Below are 7,544 nucleotides of genomic sequence, written 5' to 3' on the forward strand. Positions count from 1 at the left end.
CCCAGACATCCCCGCTCCGTCGCCGCACATGTCAGCCGCCATTTTCTGAAAAATTTCGATTCGCGCGTCCGAATTAGGCTATTTTTCGGATTCGGCACGAATCGAAATTTTTCCGATATTCGACTCGAATTCCACTTCGGATACTTCGATTCGCTCATCTCTATATATAATATATAGAGATGAGCGAATTATTCAAAAATTCGATTCGGCTGATTCGACGAATTCGCGGAATAAATTCGATTCGAGTCGAATATATTCGCTGCGAATTTAACTTATAAAAAGGGTGTTTCTAGGCTTCAGAGAGCCTTTATATTAGTGCAGAACACTGTACCTTTAATTTAAATGCCCTTGGAGTCTGCTGGGGAAGAGAAATAATACTGTCAGTCAGTATGACATGCAGATGAGTGCCGTCGATCTTAGAATCACCGCACACTTCACTCATTTGGGCAGTCACGGGGCCAATACCAGAGTGTGGGGCCACAGTGTGGCGGTGGAGGCAGCAGCAATGGGAGGCCGTACAGCACCCTATGACAAAATGAAACCCACCAGCAGTGTGAGGAGACCTGAAAGTGGCACATGGCAGAGTGTGGCGATGGAGACAGCAGCAATGGGAGGCCGTACAGGGACCCATGAGAGACTCTGGACCTGGCAGCAGCATGAGGAGGCGGTACAGGGGCCCATGACAGATTACGGGCCTGGCAGCAGCATGAGGAGTCGGTACGGGGGCCCATGGCAGATTACGGGCCTGGCAGCAGCAATGGGAGGCCATACAGCACCCTATGACAAAATAGAACCCACCAGCAGTGTGAGGAGACCTGAAAGTGGCACATGGCAGAGTGTGGCGATGGAGACAGCAGCAATGGGAGGCCGTACAGGGACCCATGACACACTCTGGACCTGGCAGCAGCATGAGGAGGCGGTACAGGGGCCCATGACAGATTACGGGCCTGGCAGCAGCATGAGGAGTTGGTACGGGGGCCCATGGCAGATTACGGGCCTGGCAGCAGCAATGGGAGGCCGTACAAGGACCCATGACACACTCTGGACCTGGCAGCAGCATGAGGAGGCGGTACAGGGGCCCATGACAGATTACGGGCCTGGCAGCAGCATGAGGAGTCGGTACGGGGGCCCATGGCAGATTACGGGCCTGGCAGCAGCAATGGGAGGCCCGTAATCTGCCAGCACCCTATGACAAAATGGAACCCACCAGCAGTGTGAGGAGACCTGAAAGTGGCACATGGCAGAGTGTGGCGATGGAGACAGCAGCAATGGGAGGCCGTACAGGGACCCATGACACACTCTGGACCTGGCAGCAGCATGAGGAGGCGGTACAGGGGCCCATGACAGATTACGGGCCTGGCAGCAGCATGAGGAGTCGGTACGGGGGCCCATGGCAGATTACGGGCCTGGCAGCAGCAATGGGAGGCCATACAGCACCCTATGACAAAATGGAACCCACCAGCAGTGTGAGGAGACCTGAAAGTGGCACATGGCAGAGTGTGGCGATGGAGACAGCAGCAATGGGAGGCCGTACAGGGACCCATGACACACTCTGGACCTGGCAGCAGCATGAGGAGGTGGTACAGGGGCCCATGACAGATTACGGGCCTGGCAGCAGCATGAGGAGTCGGTACGGGGGCCCATGGCAGATTACGGGCCTGGCAGCAGCAATGGGAGGCCGTACAGGGACCCATGACACACTCTGGACCTGGCAGCAGCATGAGGAGGCGGTACAGGGGCCCATGACAGATTACGGGCCTGGCAGCAGCATGAGGAGTCGGTACGGGGGCCCATGGCAGATTACGGGCCTGGCAGCAGCAATGGGAGGCCCGTAATCTGCCAGCACCCTATGACAAAATGGAACCCACCAGCAGTGTGAGGAGACCTGAAAGTGGCACATGGCAGAGTGTGGCGATGGAGACAGCAGCAATGGGAGGCCGTACAGGGACCCATGACACACTCTGGACCTGGCAGCAGCATGAGGAGGCGGTACAGGGGCCCATGACAGATTACGGGCCTGGCAGCAGCATGAGGAGTCGGTACGGGGGCCCATGGCAGATTACGGGCCTGGCAGCAGCAATGGGAGGCCCGTAATCTGCCAGCACCCTATGACAAAATGGAACCCACCAGCAGTGTGAGGAGACCTGAAAGTGGCACACGGCAGAGTGTGGCGATGGAGACAGCAGCAATGGGAGGCCGTACAGGGACCCATGACACACTCTGGACCTGGCAGCAGCAAGAGGAGGTGGTACAGGGGCCCATGGCAGAGTGGCGAAGCGTAAGCAGCTTAAATTGAAGGCCATACAGAGGCCTATGTTAAAAATAATAACATGTTTGGGGCATGATTCATGGCGGATTTAGTCAGTTGTGTCAGGAACTGGTGGTTTGAAATCCAGACTAATCCACGCCTGATTCATTTTCACAAACGTGAGTCTCTCCACACTTTGGGTGGACAGTCGTGTCCTCCGCGGAGTTACAATACCTCCTGCCGCACTAAACACACGCTCCGATGCCACGCTACTGGCCGGGCATGACAGCCTTTCAAGGGCAAATTCAGCTAGTTGGGGCCAAAGGTCAAGTTTCGTTGCCCAGTAGTCAAGGGGATTGTCTACCTCGGTTGGCAGGGTACTGTCCAAGTAGGCCCAAGCCTGTTGTTTGAGGTCCTGCTCCAGGTCCACCTGATGCTGCTGCTGCTGCGGCTGGTTAGTAGTTTCCTCACTGCGCTGGTGAAGAAAGCTACTCATCATCGACTGCAGACTGAGGCAGCCGCTGCTGGTGGAGCTGCCACTGCTCCTACCACCCCACCCCTCCCCTGCTGCCATGGCAGCGGAACGCGAGCGCACAGGGCCCACAGTGTCTGAGGATGGACGTTGGCGCACAAAGGCAGAGACCAACTGACTACATAGGTGGTTTTTATAGTACTTTATTTTGGCCTCCCTCTCAGCAGGTGTGAAAAAGGCCACCATTTTTGAACGGTAGCGAGGGTCCAACAAGGTGGACAGCCAAAAGTCATCCCTCTGTCTGATGGTTATTATTCGGCTGTCGCTACGCAAGCAACCGAGCATGCTATGGGCCATTTGTGCCAAGGAATGCGAGGGACTCCCTGCCTCCATCTCCACAGCATACTGCCACGGTGCGTCTGGGTCCTCTGTCTCCTCCTCCTCCTCTACCAGATGCTCCTGCTCCTCCACTCCTGTCCGCTGAGTGGAAAAACCACCCATTTCACTCAATAATTCCTGAGCACCAATGTCCTCCTCTACCTCCTCCTCTTCTTCCTGTCCTGCCCCCACAGGGGTCATGTGGCGTTGAGATCTGTGCGCCACGTCTACCGCACCCTGACCAGCCATTGTTAACAGCATTTGTTCCAGGACGTGCAACAGAGGAATGACGTCGTTCATCCCATAGTCCTGCCGACTCACGAATAGCGTGGCCTCCTCAAAGGGCCTGAGCAAGCGGCAGGTGTCACGCATGAGCTGCCAATGGCTGACATCTAAGTTACACAGGGGAGTACCTTTATCCGCTTGTAACATCAGGAAATCGGCGATGGCCTTTCGCTGTTCGTAAAGGCGGTCTAACATATGTAGGGTTGAATTCCACCTTGTTGCAACGTCGCAGATCAGGCGATGCTGTGGAATTCCGTTCTGCCGCTGCAGCTCAAGGAGGGTGTGCTTTGCGGTGTAGGAATGGCTGAAATGCATGCAAAGTTTACGTGACATTTTAAGGATGTCTTGCAGTGGGATGGTGGATTTTAGGAACCGCTTGACAACCAGATTGAACACGTGAGCCATGCATGGCGCATGGCACAACCTTCCTTGACGCAGAGCAGACACCATGTTCTTTCCGTTGTCGGTCAACATGGTTCCGATTTTCAGTTTGCGCGGAGACAGCCATCTGTCGATTTCTCTGTTCATTACACTCAGAAGTTCCTCCCCTGTGTGACTACGTTCGCCAAGGCATACCAGGTGCAGCACAGCGTGACACCGTTGCGCCCTGCACATGTGATATGCCGGTCGGGTAATGGGACTTGGCACGGGGGTGGCGGCTGAGGACACGGCGGAAGAAGAGGTGGTAGAGGCGGATATCTTTGCTGGACCAAGGACGTGCAAACGTGGAGGCAAAAGCGGCGTGACCTGTCCAAGTTGCTGGTGCGGCTGTGCCGGCACCACGTTCACCCAGTGGGCCGTAAATGACATGTACTGTCCCTGACCGTAGTTACAGCTCCACACGTCGGCGCTGCCGTGCACTTTGGCAGAGACCGACATGCTCAAAGACTGGCCCACCATCTCTTCTACATGTGAATGCAGGGCTGGCACTGCCTTTTTGGCGAAGAAATGCCGGCTTGGCACTCTCCACCGCGGCGCGGCACAAGCCATCATTTCTCGGAAAGGTGCTGAGTCCACCACTTGGAAAGGGAGGGACTGCAGCACCAGCAACTTGGACAGGAGGACGTTCAGCTTCTGCACCGTCGGGTGCGTGCTCGCAAACTGTTGTCTCTTGGAAACGGATTCCAAGAAAGACTGCTGACGGAATCCGTGAAGAGGAGTAGCAGGAGAAGGAGCATCTGAACGAGCGGAAGATGCCAACGAGCGACAACTCCCCTCAGCAGAGGTGTTGGAGCCTTGACTGGCTGATAGAGGGCGATTGACGTCGGGTGACGGAGCAAGTAACGGAGCGGGTGATGGAGCGGGGGCTGGGGCAGGCAGAACCGCCGTATCTTTATCACGGTTTTCCCAGGCCACCGAATGGCGACGCTGCATATGCTGACGCAACGCTGTAGTCCCAACATGGGCCCCCTGGCCACGCTTGACTTTCTGGCCACATAGTCGACATACGGCTACGTTTACTTCCTCTGGCGGCTTGACGAAAAATTGCCACACCGCCGAGTAGGAAACTTTGCCCCCGCTACTCCTCACTGGCTGACTGCTACTTCCTCCGTGCACACCGGCACCACTACTGGCCGTGGTGGTAGGCTGCAGTGGAGCTGGTGCTCTACTCCGTGGCCGTTTCCCTCCACTGACACTGCTGCGACCCTGCTGCCTCCTGGGCAACCCACCGACTGTTTTGCTCGCTGCCAAGCTGGCACCCTCTTCTCCTGATGATGCGGAAGCAATAGCCTGATGACGACCAGGCTGCCAAGTGCGATCAGCCTCATCATCATCAATTAGGGTCTCCGCCTCACTACTAGCCCCCTCGGCTGCGTGTGGGTCAGGAGACAGACCTGTCTCTAGACCGGCTACCGAGCCACTCTCCTCGCCAGTACTTCTTCGCCTGGCTGCTGAAGAGGCGGATGTCTCCCCCCGTTCTTGACCGCCCTCTGTTAGCTTTTCCTCACTGTACAGTGGGGCTGAGCCCACAGCATGCGATACTTCGCTTGGTGAGGGAACACCAAAGGACAGGGGCAGGTAGAGGACACGTGATTTCAGTGGGCTTGCTCCCGGGCCATGCCAACTAACGGTTGTGTCTGACGTACCCACCGACCGTTGGCTGTAGGTGTCAGAGGTGACCTGGGAAGAGGAAGACGACCGAGCCAACCAATCGATGACGGCAGGGTTGTCGGTGGAGACACGACCGCTGGATGACACCGGGAGCACTGGCCTCTGGCTGCGACTAGAGCTGCCTCGACCCCTTCCTCTGCTGCCACGTCTGCTCACTCCTGAAACATTGCCTCCTCTGCCACTCCTCTGCGTGTTGTCTGACATACTCTTTAATTCAACGATTCTGTGTCCCTGAGTAACGATTCTGTGTCCCTGAGTAACAATTCTGTGTCCCTCAGTAACGATTCTGTGTCCCTCAGTAACGATTCTGTGTCCCTGAGTAACAATTCTGTGTCCCTGAGTAACAATTCTGTGTCCCTGAGTAACAATTCTGTGTCCCTCAGTAACGATTCTGTGTCCCTCAGTAACAATTCTGTGTCCCCGAGTAACAATTCTGTGTCCCTGAGTAACAATTCTGTGTCTGTCCCTGAGTAACAATTCTGTGTCTGTCCCTGAGTAACGATTCTGTGTCCCTGAGTAACAATTCTGTGTCCCTGAGTAACGATTCTGTGTCCCTCAGTAACGATTCTGTGTCCCTGAGTAACAATTCTGTGTCCCTGAGTAACAATTCTGTGTCTGTCCCTGAGTAACAATTCTGTGTCCCTGAGTAACAATTCTGTGTCCCTGAGTAACAATTCTGTGTCCCTGAGTAACGATTCTGTGTCCCTCAGTAACGATTCTGTGTCCCTCAGTAACAATTCTGTGTCCCTGAGTAACAATTCTGTGTCCCTGAGTAACAATTCTGTGTCTGTCCCTGAGTAACAGTTCTGTGTCCCTGAGTAACAATTCTGTGTCCCTGAGTAACAATTCTGTGTCCCTGAGTAACGATTCTGTGTCCCTCAGTAACAATTCTGTGTCCCTGAGTAACAATTCTGTGTCCCTGAGTAACAATTCTGTGTCTGTCCCTGAGTAACAATTCTGTGTCCCTGAGTAACAATTCTGTGTCCCAGAGTAACAATTCTGTGTCCCTCAGTAACGATTCTGTGTCCCTCAGTAACAATTCTGTGTCCCTGAGTAACAATTCTGTGTCCCTGAGTAACAATTCTGTGTCTGTCCCTGAGTAACAATTCTGTGTCCCTGAGTAACGATTCTGTGTCCCTGAGTAACGATTCTGTGTCCCTGAGTAACAATTCTGTGTCCCTGAGTAACGATTCTGTGTCCCTCAGTAACGATTCTGTGTCCCTCAGTAACGATTCTGTGTCCCTGAGTAACAATTCTGTGTCCCTGAGTAACGATTCTGTGTCCCTGAGTAACGATTCTGTGTCCCTGAGTAACGATTCTGTGTCCCTCAGTAACGATTCTGTGTCCCTGAGTAACGATTCTGTGTCCCTGAGTAACGATTCTGTGTCCCTCAGTAACAATTCTGTGTCCCTGAGTAACAATTCTGTGTCCCTGAGTAACAATTCTGTGTCCCTGAGTAACAATTCTGTGTCTGTCCCTGAGTAACAATTCTGTGTCCCTGAGTAACAATTCTGTGTCCCTGAGTAACAATTCTGTGTCTGTCCCTGAGTAACAATTCTGTGTCCCTGAGTAACAATTCTGTGTCCCTGAGTAACAATTCTGTGTCCCTCAGTAACGATTCTGTGTCCCTGAGTAACAATTCTGTGTCCCTGAGTAACAATTCTGTGTCTGTCCCTGAGTAACAATTCTGTGTCCCTGAGTAACGATTCTGTGTCCCTAAGTAACGATTCTGTGTCCCTAAGTAACGATTCTGTGGCCCTAAAGTCTCTCTGGCCCCAACTCTGTCCCTAATACAGACAGGTCTGTCTCTCTTGAATGACCGGAGGCTAATGGAGAATTGTAAGATGGCCGCAATTTATAGCTCCACCATTACACAGTGCTGGCTGGCTGCTGATTGGCTAATGCGATCACATGTCATGAATGAATGCATTATGGGTCAGCGCTCCTTGTCTGCGCGCCTTCCCAGAGATCCCCGCTCCGTCGCCACACATGTCGCCGCCATTTTTAGGAAAATTCGATTCGTGCATCCGAAGTTTGCTAATTTTCGGA

Source organism: Staurois parvus, unplaced genomic scaffold (genome assembly GCF_062004578.1).
Source record: "Staurois parvus isolate SC_StPar_1 unplaced genomic scaffold, SC_StPar_1.0 ptg000415l, whole genome shotgun sequence".
In the NCBI taxonomy this organism is placed as follows: domain Eukaryota; kingdom Metazoa; phylum Chordata; class Amphibia; order Anura; family Ranidae; genus Staurois; species Staurois parvus.